At 41.7% G+C, this 21,450-nt stretch overlaps 1 pseudogene; it reads right to left on the bottom strand.

Annotated features, from left to right (window-relative positions):
• Positions 1–310: 310 nt before the first annotated feature.
• Positions 311–4,106, bottom strand: LOC131277402 (thyroid receptor-interacting protein 11 pseudogene; annotated as a pseudogene).
• Between the last annotated feature and the right edge of the window lie 17,344 nt (positions 4,107–21,450).

Genomic DNA, 21,450 nt, shown 5'->3' with positions numbered 1-21,450 from the left:
TGGTGATCCTCAGGTCCTGCCCCATGGCACAGCTGGCTGCCTGTCTCTGCCGAGATCCCTGCCTTCCCCTCCAGAGTCTACTGTGTCCTGGAGATGTGCTGTGGGCAACCAGGCATAGGGCTTGTCTCTCATAAAATAATCAGAGAAGGAAATGAAGAGCTGCTTTATGGATGTTTGCATTTCTTTTTTTTTTTTGTCAATTATGGTAAAAGAGAGACAATTAAGTTTGAAAGGGTTTAAATCAGAGGGGAAAAAGGGAGATTATATGGCACACTTGTTCTATGACACCTGCAATTTCTACAAGTATAAAGATAGATAGTTTTATTAAATATAAGGACAGTACAGGTACAAACGAACACCTGACTTCTTCTACAAGGTGACATTATGATAAAATATATACATATATACACACAATTGTTAAGGGTGGCTTGCCTGTTTCACAGTGGTATAGTTATTTCTGGCTTGATTGCCTTTTGCTTCAGAGTCTTTCAGTATAATTGCAGCGGTGTTGTCAGGTAGCATGGCAGAGCTGTAAATGTGGGCAGCACATCTGAGACGGGTTTCAAAAGAAGATTCCCAGGCCCACCAGTCCCGAGTCTAGCAAGGCTGATTAGAGGCACCGCTGCAGAGCAGGGAGCTAAGAATGGATTCTCAGGTGCTCTTGTACTGGTTCTGGACGCTGCTGTATATTTACAATGTGGTGGTACATTTGTGGCTCGTTGGGTCCTTCCTGGTGGATCTTGGAGATTCATATCATGAGCAGAAAGTTTTGGTGGTGGCACAGATGGATGAGACTCTGTTTGTAGAAATTTCAGAAAATGTTCTGAGAAAGAACTATGAAGTACACGCTGTCGACTAGGTTTCAGAGATGTATTGGGAACACTTTTTGATCCTCCTCCAAGCCAACCACTCATCCACCTGGTAACTGCACCCTGGCCATCAGTGAACAACTCTTCCATTTCCTCCTTTTTCATACCCAGACTGCTTCCCATTAATCTTAATACCTCAGAACGCTTGGTTTTTGGTGCCTGAAAGTATCTAATAAAGAGCTTTCTCATTAGGACTTTGTCCACTTTTCCTTCCGTGCTCTTTAGTACGTTCGTCAATTTCTTTTGTACCTCATCCAGCCTTTCTTCTTGGTATGCATTTTGTGTTTTAAGATTTTTAACTTGTTCTTCCTTCAGAGTTAACTGTTCTCTCAGTCTTGTTGCTGAGTCCAATGCAGCATTCGCCTCATCCAAACGTTCCTGTAATGATGAAAGTTTTCCTCCCAGATTTTCTGCCTTTGTCTTCCATTCCCCCAGAAGGTTGTTTTGCTTTGCTAGTTTGGCAGAATACATGGCTTTTTCCTCTTGCTGGAAACGGTCTAGTACCCCCTGCAGGTTGGCTAAGGAGAGAGCATACTGCTTTACTTGTTCTTGTGAGATGGAAAGCTGCTGTGCAGTTTCATCCCTCTGTGCAGAGACTGCATTCAGTTGGAGCTGCAATGATGCTACCTGCAAACTGGCTTGACGCCTTGCGTCCGTCATTGCATCAGAGGATGAAAGTAGCTTGTCTTCCAGTGCTGTGACTTTCTTTCTTAGGCTGTTCTCCCTGTCTTCTGCAGCCAAAGCTTCACGAGTAGAAGAGTCTTGTGATTCTAAAACATGCTTATGCAGGCTCGCTAGCTCCCAGTTTAAGTGTAATTCCTTGTTATGTAAATGTTGTAGCTCATTCTGCAGGGCACTGTTTTCCATTTGTTTCTGTTTCAGGGCCAACAGGACTTGATCTCTCTCCTGTTGAAACACAGCTGCCTTCTCCTGCATGGATTTCACTGCATTTAAAAGCTGATCTAACTCCCCAGTCTTGTCGTGTTCCTTTCCTTTGAGTAGTTGTTCCAAAACAAGAGCCTTCTCCTTCATTGCCTGGCACTCAAACTCCCTTTCTTGCAGCATGATTGAAATCATGGTATTAGCCTCTTGTAATGCTTGATGTTCTGTTTCCTTTACCCTGGATGTTTCTGCTATTTTTTCATTTTCCTCTTTCAGTTTAGAAATGTCCATTTCTAAAATTAATATTCTCTCCTTCAGGTTTGTCACTGCCTGCCTTAAAAGTTCATTTTCCTTCACTTTGTTAGTGAAATTCTCATTTAACGAAAGGAACTTGGCACTGTTGGCTTCGATTAAGAGGTCTTTTTCCTTAAGTAACTTTTTAAAAACATCTTGTTTGTCCGTTATCTCCTTAACTTCTGGATCATTTTGTTCATGTTCTTTTCCTTCTAGCTCTGGGGTGGCAGCAATTAAATGACATAATCTGTGATTCTTTTCCTGTAGAGTTCTGATTGTTCCATCTTTTTCCTGCAGTGATTTTCTTAACTCTTGTAACTCTTGTTGAAGTAATTTAGAAGGCTCCCTCAGTACATCAGATTTAGTGTCCCTAAGAGATTCTGCTGACTGTGAAACAGGTGATGGTCCAGAGGAGAGCTGTGGTAAAATGATATCAAGTTTTCCTAAAAGAAGATCCTTGGTGTTGCAAAGCTGCCCTAGGCTGTGCTGAACTTGTGCTAATTTCTTCCCAAAATTTTTGAGTTTGCTTTCGTTCTGCTTGTACCGTTGGATTAGTTCAGTACGCTCTCCTTGGAATCTACAGTTATTTTCACTGTCAACCAAAACCTGAGCCTGAATTTGATGAAATTCCTCCTGTACTTGGGTTGACTCACAGTGTATGTTTTGTACTGTGGTCATCACTTGCTGTTTCCACCCTTCCATTTCCTTTACTTGTTGCTTTAATTTATCCCGTTCCTGCAGTATCTCCTCAAAGTGATGACTGTTAACACCTCCGTCCTCGTTACCAGTGCTGGATGCATGTAAAACAGTCAGTAAAGTCTGACATTTCTGACTCAATGCATCTATTTCAATGTCTTTTTCTCGAATGATATATGATAAATTATGCACAGTTTCTCTAAACATATTCTGGTCACTACTTTCAAATCGAGTGCACAAGGTTTTATTTTCTTCTTGCAGCTTCCTAAGGACTGCTTCTTTGTCAGAGACTATGTCCACCATTTTGTGGTATTCTCTTTTTAGGTGGCTATTTTCCCTAGTCCTCTCACTGAGAACAGCTAATACGTGTTCTCTCTCCAGGACAAAGGCCTGCATTTGCTGTTGGAGATAAGCAGCATCCTGGGTGTAGGGAGCTGAAGAGGTTCTTGCATGAAGAGCTTGTATTTCCGAATCTTTCTGCTGGATTATGTGAGTTAGTTTCACAAGCTCCTCTTTGGACAGCTGATCAATCTGCTTTCTTAAAGATATATTCTTTTCATTTAGAATTTTAATCTCTAATTCCCTTTCTTTTATCCCCTTTACTAACATTTTAATTTCACCTTTAGATAAATCAAGCCTTTCCCTTCCATATTCTATTTTAAGGCTCTCAACTTTCTTTTCAACAGAAATATCCAAATTTTCTGTTTGAAGTCCCTGTCTTCCTTCCTGCATCTGGGTTCTGGCTTGTTCAATAGTGTCTTGCAAATTCCTTGTTTCCTCATCCTTCTCTAAGCAAAGCTGGGTCTGTGAGGTATTCATTTGCTCATGCTGGTATTGAAACTCATCCCTTTCCTTTTTGTGCTCCTCTAAAAACTGAAGCACTTGAATCTCACTCTGGTTTTGATCTTCAGTTGTCTTCTGATGATGTTGTGTTTCCTCTTGAAGATCACCCTTTACCATATACAGTTGAGATACGTCAGACTCAGTGGCTGGCTGCCGATTCTGCACCTGCTCCTGTAGCACAATCTGTCCTACTCTAAGATGACTGATGTCTACATCTTCCTCTTGTAATTCATTTTGGTAACTTGTAGATCGCTGCTTGACTTGAAGCTGTGAGGCTTCATGCTGCTCTTCTAGGTCTGCACAGTGTTTAAGTCTCTCATTCGCTGATTTTAAGGTTGAATGGATGGATTCGCTCTCCTCTCTGCTTGAGTTAGGTAAAGCTGCTTCCACGTCCTCCATGCCTTCCATTAGCAATCCTGTTGTCAAGTTTGACCTCTGTCCAGTGAGAAAAGCCAGGCTGCCCCTCACTCTGCCCAGAGTTTGTCCCAAGCTGGAGCCGAGGTCACCAAGCCAGGACGACATCGCTGTGGGTCAAGGACCTACACGGTCTGCTCTGAGTGAAGCAGCCAATGTGGTCAGTCTCTCCCACCAGGTGTCCTCCAACTGCTGCCTTGACGGAACTAGTCCAAATCTAAGCACTCAGGATTCCACAGCACAGTGAGGGGTTGCTGGGCAACACCAGCTTCAGGGGCTCCCCCCAGCTGCCCGGCTCTGCCCAGAAACACCAAGACCTGGCCTGGGACTTGACCACAGGCCTCCACCAGTGACTCAGTCAGGTCCACGGAGCCTCCGCTCCTTCCCACACCTTCCCCCCACCCGAATGGGCTTTTTCTTCCTCTGCTTTCCTGACTTTCCCCGGTTCCACGGGCAATTCCTGCCGCCTCCACCCCAGTGCAGGGACACCTGCCCTGAGAGCAGCAGTGGCTTATTGGAGTCCAATTTTATGACAGTTGATTTTTAGTTTGTTTTCTCTACATTTTAATCTGTTTAGGGCAAGAATATGCCTCGTACTTATTTCTCTTAGAAGTATATTTTTTATTCAAAAATAAATATTTTGTAATACTTGGAAAGGAAAAAGTGAAAAAATAGAAAAAATGGAATTCATTTCAAATTTTTAAAATGTGTGTTCACCTCTTTTAGAAATGCGCAGTCTCGGGCAACATCCCAGATCTGCTGATTCAGAAACAACGTTTAAGAAGATAAGCAGGTGTTGTGCTCATTAATGTGTGAGAAGCTCAAAATTGTAACGATTTTAAGATGCAGCATTTTAATTATGGTATTTATTGACTGTCTTATTTTAGTACAAGTGCTGGACACTTTGCCTAGTGCTTCGTATGCATTTTCTCATTTAATTCTCACACGGGCTATTCTAGCTCTCTTACCTTTTCTTACCAATTTTAAAATAAACTTGTCAATTTCTCCAAAAAATCAGTGCAATTTTCATTGCAGCCGTTCAGTTTATAGATTAATTCAGAATAAACTGACATAACATTAAGGTTTCTAGCCCATCAAAAAGGTCTATCTCAGGCAGCGGACTTGGCCAAGTGGTTAGGGCATCCTTCTACCACATGGGATGTCCCTGGTTCAAACCCCGGACCTCCTGGACTCGTGTGGAGCTGGCCCATGCGCAGTGCTGATGCGCGCAAGGAGTGCCCTGCCACACAGGGCTGTCCCCCTCGTAGGAGTGTCCGCCGCATAGGGGAGCCCCATGCGCAAGGAGTGCGCCCCGTAAGGAGAGCCGCCCAGCACCAAAGAAAGTGCAGTCTGCGTAGGAATGGTGCCGCACATCCGGAGAGCTGACACAGCAAGGTGACAGAAACACGGATTCCAGCCCCTCTGACAACAAGAGGAGCGGACAAAGAAGATGCAGCAAACAGACACAGAGGAGCAGGGTGGGCGGGAGAAGGAGAGAGAAATAAATAAATGAATAAATCTTTTAAAGAATTTTTTTAAAAAGAGAAAGTTATATCTCTCTGTTCATCTAGGTAGTCTATATTTTTCATTTAGGTTCTCTTTTATTTCTCATAGAGATACTTTATAGTTTGTAATTTTTTGAAAAAATATTTCCATTAGAAATTTGTGGTTTTACAGGACAGTCTTACATAAAATTAAGGATTTCCAAGTACTACCTCATCACCAAGCCATTGTGTTGGTATAGAAGTTTTGTTAGAATTCATGATAGTTACAATTAAGGAAAGAGTAATGAATTAATACATCTCCTTCAGTAAATCAGACTGAGATAAATTTATAGTTTTTTCACACATCGTCTTCAGCCCCTATTATTTTTGAGATATTCAGATAGTTGTGCGTGATATTGTAATGACATATACAAGCCATTGTACAGTTGTCAAAACATAGGTAATTGTGTGGTCCAAAATGTAAAGCGTAACGTAAACTATACACCACTCTTAGCAGCAATGCTTCAATCTGTGTTTATTTATTTATTTTTTAATTTTTTAAAAATTGATTTTGTAAAAATATTACATTAAAAAAATATGAGGTTCCATTCAACCCTGCCACCCCCACCGCACCCCTCCCCCCCCAGCAACACTCACTCCCATCATCCTGACACATCCATTGCATTTGGTAAGTTCAATCTGTGTTTATTAATTGCAACCAATATACCATATTGATGAAAGATGTTAATGGGTAAAAGTGTAGAAGCAGGAAGTTTGGGGTATATGGGAATCCCTGATATTTTTGATGTACCATTTATATAATCTAAAGCCCCTTTTATTTTCTTGTTACAATGTCTATAATCCATCATGTACCGTAAGGTTCACTGTGTTGACATACAAGCCTTTGTGCAAAATGTCCACTTTCCTAGGATTCTCATGATGAACCTTCTTTAAAGCCTTTACCCCAGTGAAAACACTATTATTTTAGAATTCCCTGTTCATGTTTCACTCTTTGCTGCCACTGGACCTTTGCACATGTCATAGAACCTACCTGTCATATTCTTTATCCACTCATATCTTGTGTTGTTTTTCTTTATTGATCTCTGTCCCTTTATGTTTCCTATCTGACTTGGAATCCCCTTCCTTTCCAGAACTTGCTCTTCCAGAAAAGCAACTCTCCTTCCAACTCTAACCATTCCCTTGCAGTTTGATCCCCTTAACAATTTATTCAATTTATAACATTCATAGATCTTGTATAATATATGAATCTTAATTCAGCAGTCCTGTCATCATATAGTGATTCCATTAACAAAAATGTTGTAGGTTGTACGTAAATGTAATATTTCTTTAAAAGGTTTGCATTATGCATTGGCAGTGATTCAATTCAATGAATTTGGATTTTTTTCCATGCTATATTTTAAGGAACATTATTATGCAAGTTGAGTTACATCTATAATTTGTTGGCTGTCAGGATGTTCTGGTGGATTCCTAAGAATGGTTCCCTAGACTGGTTTGGGCATGTTACTTTGGCCCTATTTCTATTCTTCCTTAGTATCATGTATTAGGTACAGCAATCAATAAATGCTAAGAGTGGTCAACCATGTGTAAGATCAGATGCCTTTGATTTAAAGATTGTGTGCCTTTGATTTTCCTGGTTTAGATTCCTGTTTTTAAAATACTTTAGATCGTTTTGAAGAGAAGCTGTATCCATTTTCATGGTTGGCATCTAATTCAATGCGTAGTCAAAGAGTGACTCATTCTCGTTGCATATTTCCTGTTAAATCAATGTATATATGCCAGTCTTCCACTCACTAACCAAATATTTCTTCCCATTAGATGTATATTTTCATGTCGTTGGACTCAAAGCTTGGTACAATCACAGAATATTAGATATGGCATCAAGTCGTGGCTTTGCTACTCAGTAGCTGGGTGAACTTGACCATGCCATTTAATTTCTGCATTCCTGTTATTTTATCTGTGAAATGGGGGTGATATTTATTTCGCCACCTGCCACATATGATTATTGTAAGGATCAAAATGAAACTGAAGTTAATGTGACCTGAAGAGACTTGAGTGACTGAATCCTGAGGTTGCACAGCCAGGAGAGCAATAAAGCCAGGACTGAGCTGAGGGCTGCTTGTGCCTTGGTGACTGTTTCAACACAACTTTGTTCTGTACCTTGGTAGATAGTCTCTGTGTGAGTTTGTTGACATAAGCTTTGTGAAAGTGCTTTGTAAACTAGAAAGGACACAACCAATCCACGGTTCACAGGATGGAGGAATAGAATATGGATTAGAGTGGACTTACTGATATTCTATTCATGAACTATTGTGATTAGTAATGGAAGAAAATGTGGCATTGGTGTGGAGAAAGTGGCCATGGTGGCTGCTGGGTGTGGGGAATGAGAGGAAGAGATGAGATGTGGAGGTGTTTTAGGGACTTGGAGTTGTCCTGGGTGGTGCTTCAGGGACAATTACCGGAGATTGTATGTCCTCCCATGGCCCACTGGATGGAACGTGGGAGAGTGTGGGCTATGATGTGGACCATTGACCATGAGGGGCAGCGATGCTCAGAGATGTATTCACCAAATGCAGTGAATGTCTCATGATGACTGAGGAGAATGTTGCTATGGGGGGAGGAGGGCGGTGGGGGGTATATGGGGACCTCATATTTTTTGAATGTAACATTAAAAAAATGAAGACAAAAATAAAAAATAAAAAAAGAAATAAATGTAAGTTGATAGTTTCTTATATGTCTGTCAAAGAATTTTGTTATTTTCCGAATGTTTGTCTAAATTCAATGATGTCCATCATAGAGAGGTTCTTTATTTTAATCTACTTAGAAAAAAACATACAAGTGTTTTCCCCTTCCACTCCCTACCTTCTCCTGCCCTGCTTTTTTTTTTTTTTAAATCTGTATTCTTCTGTATCTATTTCTCTCTCTCTTTCTCTTTTTGTCTTTTCTTCTCGTTTTTTCTCCTCTAGGATTCTTTGGGATTCGCTTCTGGGGACCTCTGATGTGCAGAGAGGTTCCCTGTCAGTTGTGGCACTTCAGTTCCTGGTTTTTTCTGTGTTTCTCCTTGACTCTCCCCTCCATCTCCCTTTTTTTTCTTGTTGCATCATCATCTTGCCGTGTGACTCACCCGTGTTGCCACTGGCTCACCATGTGGGCACTTGGCTCGCCACGTGGGCACTCACATAGGCACTTGGCTCGCCACGTGGGCACTCACACAGGCACTTGGCTCGCCACGTGGGCACTCACACAGGCACTTGGCTCGCCACGTGGGCACTTGCGTGGGTACTCGACTTGCCACAGCGGCACTTGGCTCGCCACGTGGGCTCTCGTGCAATCACTCAGCTCACCACACAGGCATGCTTTCTCTTCTTTTTCACCAGGAGGCCCCAGGGATCAAACCCAGGTCCTCTCACCTGATAGGCAGAAGTCCTATCACTTGAGCTACAACTGGTTCCCCCGAGTGTTTTTGTTAAGTTAGCAATATCTAAACAATTTATTACTTAACACATCTTGGAACTTACAAAAAATATATTCTATGCTTCCCTGAGTCTATCGAGTTTCTTATCTCAATATGTTTACCTTAAACATGGTCCCCCAAATAATGTATGTATATTCTTCCTAATTATATCATTCCTTCAGTGGAAACAGTGAAAAGATAAGTTCTTCTCAGTATGTTAACCTTAAAAGATAAATACTGTATGTATATCCTGCATATCTTCATTGGTCTTTCAGTGGAAACAATGGAAAAATAACTGGACTGGCTTAGCTTGTCCACATTCATCTTGGTAGTGAGTCTGTCTGCCTTTCTACAGATCCATTGTTATGGTGTATCCTTTTTCCCGGGTTCACTGTCAGCCAAATTTCAACACAGTCTTCTCTTTTTGGTCAGTTGTACTAGGCTGCTTGATAGTACATGTCCATTCAGTGAGTCTCAGTGGATGTCTTTTTGGGTTTTTTCCATCTACTGAAAGTAGCTCAACATTTCTACCTGATATATTCTTACCTTGTGATTTTTAGGTAGAGGATATTTCACCAAATTACAAATCAATGACTTGTGTCTGAAGTTAGCATTTGTACTAACCATCCCATTTCCTCAAATTCTTTTAAAAAATTATTTGTATTGTGGCAACCTATGTAACATAAATTTTGTCATTTTAACCATGTTTATGCCTGCAATTCAACAGCATTAATTACACTGGCAATGTTATACTGCCGTTACCACTATCCATTACCAAAACTTTTTCATCACTTCAAACAGAAACTCTGTGTCCACTAAGCAATGACTGCCCTTTCCATCTCCCACTGGCCCCTGGTAACCTCTACTCTTCTCTTTTTCTCTATGGCTTGGTTTACTTTAGCTGTTTCATGGTAATGAACTCAGAATATTTGTCCTTTTATGCCTTGCTGCTTTCATTTAACATAATGTGTTGAAGTTCCTTCCGTGTTAGAGCATAAATCAAAACTCCTTTTTATGACTAAATAATATTCAACTGTATATGTGTACCACAGTCTGTTTACCCATTCACCTGCTGATAGACATTTGGGTCATTTTTACCCTTGGCTATTGTGAATAATGCTCTTCTGAACATTGTTGTCCAGTTATCTGAGTCACTGTTTTCAGTTCTTTTCAATATATACCTAGGGACAGAATTTCTGGGTCATATGGTAATTGTATGTTCCACTTTTTGAAGAATGGCCAGATGGCAGCATTTTACATTCCCACTGTCAATTCAGGAGGGTTCTGTTTTAGTTTCCGTGCTGCTAAAACAAACACCTTGCCAGGGTGTGACTAACAACCGGAATTTATTGTCTAAAGACTTCGGAGCCTACAAGTCTTGCTTCTTCCTGGGGTTGGTGTCTTCTAGCTGGCCTGCAGTCTCTGTGGTTCCTTGATTTTCCATCACATGACAATGCACATAGTAACGTCTTCTGTTTTTCTGTTCCAGTTTCCTTTGATTGTTGGCTTCTGGCTGTTCCCCGGGGCTGCTTTCCGTGTGTCTAGTTTCCTTTGCCCATAAGGACTTCAGCTACATGGATCTTCATTCATTTGAGCACACCTTAACTAATAACATCTTCAGGGTTCCTGTTTACAAATGAGATCATACCCATGGGACCAGGGGTTGGGACCTGAACGTGCCTTTTGTCATAGCTATGATTCAATCCCCAACAGTCCTCCCTTGCTACCTACCACCAAAGGATATGCTCTTCACAAATGCAAAATACGTGAGTTCCTTCACAACATCCCCAAAACCTTATGCCATTTTAGAACAATGCTAAGAATAAACTCTCAAATAAACTCTCAGCAAAATCTGTCACGGGTATGGTCCATCCTGGGGCAAAATTCCCCTTTCAGATGGACGTGGAAACCTGGAAAACCACTTATCGGCATCTAATGTACAATGGTGGAGCAGGCGTAGACCAAATATTCCCATTGCAGAAAGGACAAATTAGCAGGAAAACAGAGGTCATGGGTTCCATACGATTCTAAAACCAAGCAGGGCAAACTCTATTAGCTCTCAAGATCTGAAAGCCACCTGTGGCTTGATGCTTAGTCCATTGTGCCTGATAGAGCAGCAGCCCACCTCTTCTAAGCCTTTGTGTAGAGGCCCTGCTCTCCCCAAACACTGGTTCCACACTCTCCGAGCATTGGAATGGTGGCCCGGTTCTCCATTAGTACCCAAGTCCAGCGCACAGCCCCACGATCTCCAAGCTCTGGGTGGTGGCTCTCTCCTTGAACAACATGGCACAAGACTCACCATCTCTAAGCACATCAGTTCAGGCCTTCTCTGTTCCCCTCAGTCCAGGCTGGCAGTGGTTCCACTCATACAAGATTGGAGAAAACCTTGTTGGCTTTGCGTGTGGTTCAGGGGGAGCCACACCATCAGACAATAGAACAGTCCACAGATCCTGCCTGGGCAAGTGCATTTCCAGTCCTGACCTCCACTGAAATGGCCGAGTGGACCCCTGTTCAGCCACACCTTCTTTAGCGTAGGGTGTTGGGTTTCACCCTTACCTGGACCCTGTCTTCTGGGAACTCTCTGAAAGCTCAGGAAGTCTCTGATAGAGCCATTTCTGACCCTAGTTTCAGAAACATTATCTGGATAAACTGAGAATTTTTCAAATCATCATTCACTGTTTTATTTGTTTATGTGTATGTGCTTAACAATTCAATCCTCTGTTTCTCTCTTTCCTCTCTGATTTCACTACGAGCTGCGAGGAGAAACCAGGCTGTACCTTCCACATTTAGCTGGGATATCTGTCTCCTCAGCTTAATGTCCAAGTTCATCACTCTAAAATTCTGCCTTCCATCCAACATCAGAAACTCAGTTTTACTAAGTTCTCTGCTGTTTAGCAAGGATTGGGTCTTTTCAAACTTCCAATGCCACAGTCATCATTCTCTTCGAAGGCCCTGCCGGTGGTATCTTTAACATCAGTTCTACTCACATTTTGTTCATGATGAATTACGCATTCTCCAAGATGATAACAAACTTTTTTTCCAGCTCTCACTCATTTTTTGAATGCTCACAATTCTTCTAGCCTTTACTCCATACCTATTACAAAGCTGTTCCCATATTTTTAGGTATTCGTAATAGGAGCACCTCACTTTCCATTCCCAAAAACTCCTTTAGTGTCTTGGCTGCTAAAACAATTCCCATGAAGTCATTTGCCTGAACAGCAGGAGTTTATTGGCTAAGACTTTCAGAGACTGGAAGGCTGGCTCCTTCCTGGGGTCAGTGTCTTGTGACTGGCTGTGTTCTGTGGTTCCTCGGCTTTTCTGTCACATGACAAAATGCACAGGGTGGCATCTTCTCTTCCCTCTTCTGGACCCATTGACTTCTAGCTGCTGACTGCTCCCTGTGGCTTCTCTCCCAGTTTCCAGTTTCCTTTGCTTAGAAGGACCTCGGCCAAATTGGATTAAGGCCCACCTTCATTCAGTTTTGACACACCTTAGGTAATACCATCTGCAAAGGTCCTATTTACAAATGGGTTGACACCCGCAGGGCCCGAGATTGGGACCTGATCATGCCTTTTGGGAAGGGGAGGGCATAATTCAATTCCAACAGGAATTTCTCCACATCCCCATCCACACTTGTTATTTTCTGGAGTTTTATTTTCTTTCACTAATAATCATTGAGTATGTGTCAAGGGGTATCTCATTGTGGTTTTGATTTGCATTTCCTTAATAACTTATGATGTGGAGCATCTTTCCATGTACTTATTGACCATTTGTATGTATTCTTTGAAGAAATGTCTCTTGAAGTCCTTTGATCATTTTCTTTTGGGTTGTCCTTTTATGGTATTAAAAACTTTCTTCATATGTTCTGGGTAATAAGCCCTTATTGGAAGTATGATTTGCAACTATTTTCTCCCATTCTGTAGTTATCATTTCATATTCTTGATAACACCCCCACATTTTTTTTTTTTGGATGATGTCCAGTTATCAGTGTTTCTCTTCTGTTGTTCAGGCTTTTGGTATCATATCTAGGAATCCATTACAAAATCCAAGGTCCTGGAAAATTTCCCCTTTACTTTCTTCTAACAGTTTTATGTTTTAGCTCTTGTATTAAGGTCATTGATCCATTTGGCATTAATTTTTGTGTATGATGTGAGTGCCTTAACGGTAGGCCCTAATTAGCAATTTGTCCTCCTGTGATGGAGTTAGACTCAGATATGACTTTCTACAATGCCTCTTCTGTCCCTTTTTATTGAACTTCTGGTGGATGCTGGGTTTGCTGTATGCCCAGGAGACTTCAATCTCTGGGCTGTCCAGGTTCCACCTGAGCCCTAAGTCTCAGTGGTATTGCTGCACCACCTACACTCCACTTCATTGGACTTACCCAGGTCAGCTGAGAGGGAGATGAGGATGGACAACAACCACACCAGGGAACCAAGACAGTCTACGGCTGTGGGCACGAGAGTCACATCCACCAGCCATGTGGGAAAGAAGCCCCTTCTCAATCGAGAGAAGGAGTGAGCATCGCCATCCCAGGGTCCTAGGGATAGACAAAGAAAATATGGACTAGAGTGGACTTAATGGTATTCTACAACAGAATTATTTTTACTCTAGCAATAGGAGCAATTGTATCATTGATGTGGACACAGTGGCCTCTGGAGTTGCTAAACGCAGGGAAAGGGAAAAGGAGGTGTGATGCAGAGGCATTTTCAGGACTTGGAGATGTGCTGATTGATATTGCAGGGACAGATGCAGGACATGACATATCCTACCAGAATCCACTGGATGGACTGAAGAGAGTTTAAACTACACTGTAAGTAATAGTTTTCATCATTTGATACATCATTTGATAAAATGTATTCATCAAATGCAATGCAAGTACCACACTAATGAAAGAAGTTCTTGATGTGGGATAAGTGTGGGGTGCGGGGTGGGGCATCGGGACCTCCTACCGCTTTTAATGTCACATTTTGTGTGATCTACGTATCTTTTGAAAGTAAATAAAAATATATATCTAGGCAAATTATGTTCAGATAGTATTAGTTTTGAAAGGATTGAAAGAAGTCAGTTAAATTAAAAAAAAGATTACCTATATAAAAACAATGCGGGCGGCGGACTGGGCCCAGTGGTTAGGGCGTCTGTCTACCACACGGGAGGTCCGCGATTCAAACCCCGGGCCTCCTTGACCCGTGTGGAGATGGCCCATGTGCAGTGCTGACACGCGCAAGGACCACCATGCTACGCAGGGGTTTCCCCGCATAGGGGAGCCCAACCCGCAAGGAGTACGCCCCGGAAGGAGAGCTGCACAGCGCAAAAGAAAGTGCAGCCTGCCCACGAATGGCACAGCACACACAGAGCACTGACACAACAAGATGATGCAACAAAAAGAAACACAGATTCCCGTGGGGCTGACAACAACAGAAGCAGACAAAGAAGAACACACAGCAAAACAGACACAGAGGACAACTGGGGTGGGGGAGGGAGGGGAGATAAATAAATAAATAAATAAATAAACCTTTAAAAAAAGAAGACACCAGTCACGAATTCCAAGAAGAGAGCAGAATACAAAGACATGGGACTCTTTCCTCCTCCAGAAAAGTATCTGCAGGACAGGCTGAAACAGACTGGAAAAAGATCTCTAGGCTTTAGGACAGCAGGTGAAGGCTGAACCCCACCCAGAACAGAGACGGACAAAGGAGGGGAATCGCGGCAGAAGAACTGTGACTGGAAAGCAGCAGCTACTGCTCCTGGCACCCTCCCCGACTCTAAGGACTTCACAATACTCAGGCCTCTCAGCCAACTTTAGACAAAGGGGTCTCCAGGGATCCACAGCCCCTGGAAAGCGGACGGAGAGGGACACCATCTAAGGCTGCACATTCTAACCCACAAATCTGGTCTGCTGTGTCCCCACCAGCCTTTCCAGGCCAGGTGGGACCCCTCAATCTCACTCTCTTATAGCCAGGACTGAGTGTGGAGGACTCGCCTCTGCAGCAAAGAGGAGAGAGAGGGACACAGCCTAAGGCTGAAAACTTTGAACCCACAAATTTGGTCTGCGGAGTCCCAGGAGCTCTACCGGGCTGGGCAGTACCAGCCCATTGTTTGCCTTGGGAGCCTGCAAAGGACTAAGGAGATCTGACCCTCTCAATCTCCTACTCTACTAACCTGGAATGACTGTGGAGGACACAGAGGGGAGTGGAACCATTTCCTACCCAGGAAAAGAGAGGGGGTTGCTGGAGAAGTCTGACGAATTCTTTCTGAGAAAGTTTAAATTACAAGGCTCTTCATCTCCAGGCAAGAACCTCTACCACACTGTTCCAGTCTGTGTCACAGCAAAAACGCTCCAGCCAGGCACTGACCTGAAAGGGCTGCCAAAGAGTACCTTCCAGGAGCAGAACTAGGTAGAACACATGAGTAAATTAAAAATAAATTGCAGAGGCTTCTGCTAGCCTATATGGCTTCCCTCCGAAGGCCCCAGGAAGCAAGTCTGCAACCCATTACTGGGCATAGCAGTTTGATATTACTGATGAATTCCAAAAAGAAATATTGGATTATGCTCATAAATTGGTCTTTTCCTCAGGGTATAGTACATTATCTTGGATTCAGAGGTTTATGTGATTAAATAATGATCAAGGCTTTGATGGGGCCACATCAGCAGGACGTTGTATCCCTGCCCCTTGGTGGATGGGACTCACAGAGAAAACAACATGACAAAAGAGATGGCTGGAGTTTTTGAGCTGTAGCCCAGGAAGTGAACACACAGGAGATCATCACCAGAGGAACAGAGAGAGCTCTTTAGACACAGCTGAAGCCCAAGGGAGAGGACAGATATATTTGCCTGATACTCTACAGCTGACTTCGTAGAGAGAGGCAAAGCCTAGAGAGCCTTCTAGTCTAGAGCTGAACTTGTGGTGAACAGACAGGAGCTGGACGTGGAGAGAAATGAACCCCAGGAAGAGAGGAACCCAGGAAGCCTGAACCCTGGCACACATCGGCAGCCATCTTCCTCCAAATTGTGGCAACAGACTTTGGTGAGGGAAGTAACTTGCACTTCAGAGCGTGGTAAATAAGCTTCTACCCCAAATAAACACCTTGTATAAAGGCAACAGAATAATGATGTTTTGCATCAGCACCCCTTTGGCTGACACTGGGTGCGGAGCCCTGTTTTGAGCAAAGAACAGGGACAAGACAAACCATCCAGGAGGAACACAGAATCAAAGAGCAGCAATAGCACACAGCCTCCCACCACCAAAGCCCAACAAAAAAGAAAGAAACTGAGCATCTGAGGAAACTGCATCCTAATCAGATGCCTAGCATCAGCAAAAATTTACAAGCCAGACTAAAAAAAATGGCAGACATGACCCAGGAAAAGGAATATAACAAAGCCTCAAAAGAGACACAGGATTTGAGAAAACTAATTAATGAGATGCATACACAGTTCCAAAATCAAATTGAAAGAAAAATATGGCTAAAGAAATTAATGAGATCAAGAAGATACTAAACAAGCACACAAAAAAATGTGAAACCCGAAATAGAAAAGTAACGGAGCTAATGGGGAGGAAAGACACAGTAGTAAGATTAAAAACACATTAAAGACATACAGCAAACTCGAAATGAAGGAAGAAAGAATAAGTGATACCAAAGACAGAAGAGCTAAAATTATAGAGAGAAAGGAGTAGGAAAAAATGAACATGGGCTCAGAGAGGTTAAATGACAACTCAAAAACCAACAACAATCATGTCATAAAAGATCTGGAAGGAGAAGAGAGGAGAGTGGGGAGGGAAGTATTTGAGGAAATAATAGTTGAAAATTTCCCTACTCCGAGGAAAGATATTAAGCTACATGTCTAAGAGGCCCACTGTATCTCAATCAGAATAAATCCAAATAGACCTATTCCAAGACACATACTACTGAGAAAATCAAACGTCAGAGATAAAGAGAAAATTCTGAGAGCAGTAAGAGAGAAGAGAACCATTACTTACAAGGGACACCCAGTAAGATTTAGTACAGATTCCTCATGAGAAACCATGGAGGCAAGCACACAGCACTATGATAAAATTAGGAGACCAAAAGCGAAAATCTGCCAGCCGAGAATTCTGCATTCACCAAAATTGTCCTTCAAATATGAAGGCAGGTATATAATATTCACAAGCCAATGCAAATATAGTTCATAATAAAGAATCCGTCTTGCAGGATATATTAAGGGAAGGCTTAGAACCTGAAAGAAAAAGGAGAGTGAAGCTTGGAGGAGAGAATAGAAGAATAGAAGGAGAACTAAAAAAGTAAAAAGACAGACCAAAATGTGATATGACATATGATAACCAAAGAAGAAAATGGTGGAAAGAAATAACCCATTTGCAGTAATATCACTGAATAAGAATAGATTAAGGGAAACGGACTTTGGCCCAGTGGTTAGGGCGTCCGTCTACCACATGGGAGGTCCGCGGTTCAAACCCCGGGCCTCCTTGACCCGTGTGGAGCTGGCCAGGCGCAGTGCTGATGCGCGCAAAGAGTGCCCTGCCACGCAAGGGTGTCCCCCGCGTGGGGGAGCCCCACGCGCAAGGAGTGCGCCCATGAGGAAAGCCGCCCAGCGTGAAAAGAAAGTGCAGCCTGCCCAGGAATGGCGCCGCCCACACTTCCCGTGCCGCTGACGACAACAGAAGCGGACAAAGAAACAAAAGCAGACAAAGAAACAAGACGCAACAAATAGACACCAAGAACAGACAACCAGGGGAGGGGGGGAAATTAAATAAATAAATAAATCTTTAAAAAAAAAAAAAAAAGAATAGATTAAACTCACCAATTAAGAAATATAGGCTGACAGGATGTATTAAAAAAAAGCATGAGTCAGTCGTATGCTGCGTACAAGAGACCCACCTTAGACCCACGGATACAAACTGCCTGAAAGTGAAAGGCTGGAAAAAGATACTCCATGCAAATAGTAACCAAAGACCAGCAGGCTTAGCTATACTAATACTGGAGAAAACTGACTGTAAGTGCAAAAAGTTAAGAGACATACAGAAGGCCATTAAATATTAATAAAAGGGACAAGTAACCAGGAAGGTATAACAGACATAAATATCTACGCACCTAACCAAGGTCTCCCAAATACATGGAACAAACTCTGGGAAAATTGAACAGAGAAACAGGCCTCTCTACAATAATCAGTGGAGACTTTAAAACACCTCTCACAACATTAGATAGAACTAGACAGAAGACCAACAAGGAAATAGAGGCCTGAAACAATCTGATCAGTCAGTTAGACCTAACACAGATATACAGAACACAGCATCCAAACTCAGTGCATTAGATATTCTTTGAACGTACCCCTCCCTGCATCCTTCTCAAGGACAGACCACATATCAGGGCACAATACAGCACTCAATAAATATAAACATCATCAATTTATACAAAGCATCTTCTCAGACCAGAAGGGAATCAAAATCAAAATCAATATCAATGACAGAGAGAAAAAGGTAAATTCACAAATGTATGTAGTCTGAACAACACACTCCTAAGTAATCAGCGGGTGAAATAAGAAATTGCAAGTGAAATCAGTAAAGGTATTCAGACAAATGAAAGCGAGATCACAACTTATCAAAACTTACAGGATACAGGAAATGCAGTCCTGAGAGGGAAATTTAAAGACATAAAAGCCTATATTAAAAAAGAAGAAAGAGCTAAAATCCAAGAATTAACTGAACAACAGAAGAAACAAGAAAAAGAACAGCAAACCATCCTCAAAGCAAGCAGAAGAGATAAGAAAGATTAGAATAGAATTGAAGGAAATTGAGAAAGAAAATAAAAACAAACAGACAAAACCAAAAGCCAGTTATTTGAGAAGAAGATCGGTAAAATTCACAAACCCCTGCCAAGATTAACAACGAAAAAAAAAAGATCCTAATAAATACAATTGGAAATGAAAGAGGGGAAGTTATGACTGATCCCACAGAACTAAAAAGGATCATAAGAGGATATTCTGAGAAACTGTCTGCCAACACACTAAACAACCTAGAGGAAATGAGCAAACGCCAAGAAAAGCACAACCAGCCTACATTAACACTACAAGAAATAAAAGAACTTACCGAACCAATCATATTGAAGGACACTAAAACTGTCTTTAAACATCTCTCAACAATGAAAAAATCTAGGACCATGTCACTTCACAGGTGAATTCTACCAAACATTTTAAAAAGAATTAACACCAATCCTGTTTAAACTCTTCCACAAAGTTGAAAAGGAGGGAAAATAACCCACCATTTTTTAGAAAGCCAACATCACTGTAATACCAAACCCAAATAAAGACACAGTAAAGAAAAGAAATTACAGACCAACCCCTCTAATGAACATTGTTGCAAAAATTCTTACCAAAATATTTATAAATTGAATCCAGCAGCATATCAAAACTCTTATACATGACAATCAAGTGGGATTTATTCCTGGTGGACATGCCTGGTTCAACATATGAACATCAATCATTGTGATACACACCATTAATCAACGGAAGGAAAAAAAGACACACGATCATTGTGATACACAACATTAATAAATGGAAGGAAAAAAAGACACATGCTCATTTCAATCGAGGCAGAAAAAGCATTTGATTAAATCCAGTATCATTTCTTATAAAAACATTTCAAAACAGAAGAATAGAAGGATTATTCCTGAATGTGATAAAAACCACACATGAAAAACCCACACCTGACATCGCACCAACTGGGGAAAGGCTGAAAGCTTTCCCTCTAATACTGGGAACTAAACAAGGATGCCCACCAGCACCATTGTTATTCAGCATTGTAACAGAAGCTCTAGGTAGAGCAATTAGAGAAGGAAAAATAATTGAAGACGTATAAAGAAGAAAGAGGAAGTCACCTTATATTATATTTAGAAAATTCTGAAATGTCTACAACAAAGCTATTTGAGCTAATAAATGAGTTCAGCACAATGGCAGGCAGCAGGATCAACACGGAGAAATTAGTCATATTTTTGTACACTAGTATTCCACATTCTGAGGAGAAAAAAAGGGGAAAATTCTATTTACAATAGCAACAAGAAGACTCAAATACCTAGCGATCAATTTAACAAAAAACGTACAGGACCTATAGGGAGAAGATTACAAAACAATGCTCAAAGAAATTTGAAAAGACCGAAACAATTGGAAAGACATTCCATGTTTGTGAACTGGAAGACCAAACACCATAAAGATGTGAATCCTACCCAAACTGATTTATAGATTCACTGCAAGACCAAGCAAAATTTCAACAGCCTACTTTAGAGAAACAGAAAAGACAAAAGGGAAGTGCATGTGAATAGCCAAAAGTATTCTAAAAAAGAACAACAACACAGAAGTAATTTCACTGGCTGACCTTGAAACATATTACAAAGCTACGCTGGACAAATTCGCATGATACTGCAATAAAAAGATACAGAGGGAGCGATGTGTGGGATAGAACTGCGAGTGCAGGAATTAACCGTCACCTCTATGGTCAAGTGGTTTTTGACAAGCCCTCCAAGCCTGTGTTAATGGGGAAAAAACAAGACCCTTCAGCAAATGCTGCTGGGAGAACAGGTTATCTATAACCAAAAGAATGAAAGGCAACCCCTATCTCACTCTCTATATAAGAATCAACTCAAGGGAAGCAGATTTGCCTCAACTGATGGAGCATCCACCTACCAGATGGGAGGCCCAGGGTTCAGACCCAGGCTCACCTGACCCATGTGGTTTGCTAGCCAACACGGAGCGCTGATGCACGCAAAGAGTGCCGTGCCCCGCAGGGGTGTGCCCTCCGTAGGGAAACCCCGTGCCCAAGGAGCACGCCCCCACAAGGAGAGCCGCCCTGTGCGAAAAAGTTCAGCCTGCCCAGGAGTGGTGCCATGCACACGGAGAGCTGACACAGCAAGACGACACAACAAAAAGAGACACAGATTCCCGGTTCCAATGACAAGAAAGCAAGCAAACTCAGAAGAACACACAATGAATGGACACAGAAAACAGACAATGGGTGTGGGGGGAAGGGAAGGGAAGAGAAGTATATTTAAAAGCTTTCTAAAAAATTAATAAATAAATAAATGATAATAACATAAAAAAAAAGAATCAACTCAAAATGGATACAAAGACCTAAATATAAAAGCAAGTACCAATAAACTACTAGAAGAAAATGTAGGGAAGCATCTTAAAAACCTTGTGTTATGTGGTGGTTTCTTGGACCTTACACCCAAAGCACAAACATGAAAAGAGAAATTACATAAATTGGACCTCCTTAAAACTAAACACTTTTGCACCTCCCAGGACTTTGTCAGAAGAAGGAAAAGGCAGCCAATTCAATGGAAGAAAATACTTAGTAATCACATGTCGGATAAGGGTTTAATATCCCAGATATAGAGAGAGATGTTTCAACTCAACAATAAAAAGACAAATGACGGAAAAGACATGAATAGACATTTGTTGAAAGAAGAAATACAAATGTCAAAAAGCACATGAAAAAATATTCAACATCATTAA

Source organism: Dasypus novemcinctus (assembly GCF_030445035.2).
Source record: "Dasypus novemcinctus isolate mDasNov1 chromosome 12 unlocalized genomic scaffold, mDasNov1.1.hap2 SUPER_12_unloc_1, whole genome shotgun sequence".
Lineage (NCBI taxonomy): Eukaryota > Metazoa > Chordata > Mammalia > Cingulata > Dasypodidae > Dasypus > Dasypus novemcinctus.
This window is presented reverse-complemented; position numbering and strand designations above follow the sequence as displayed.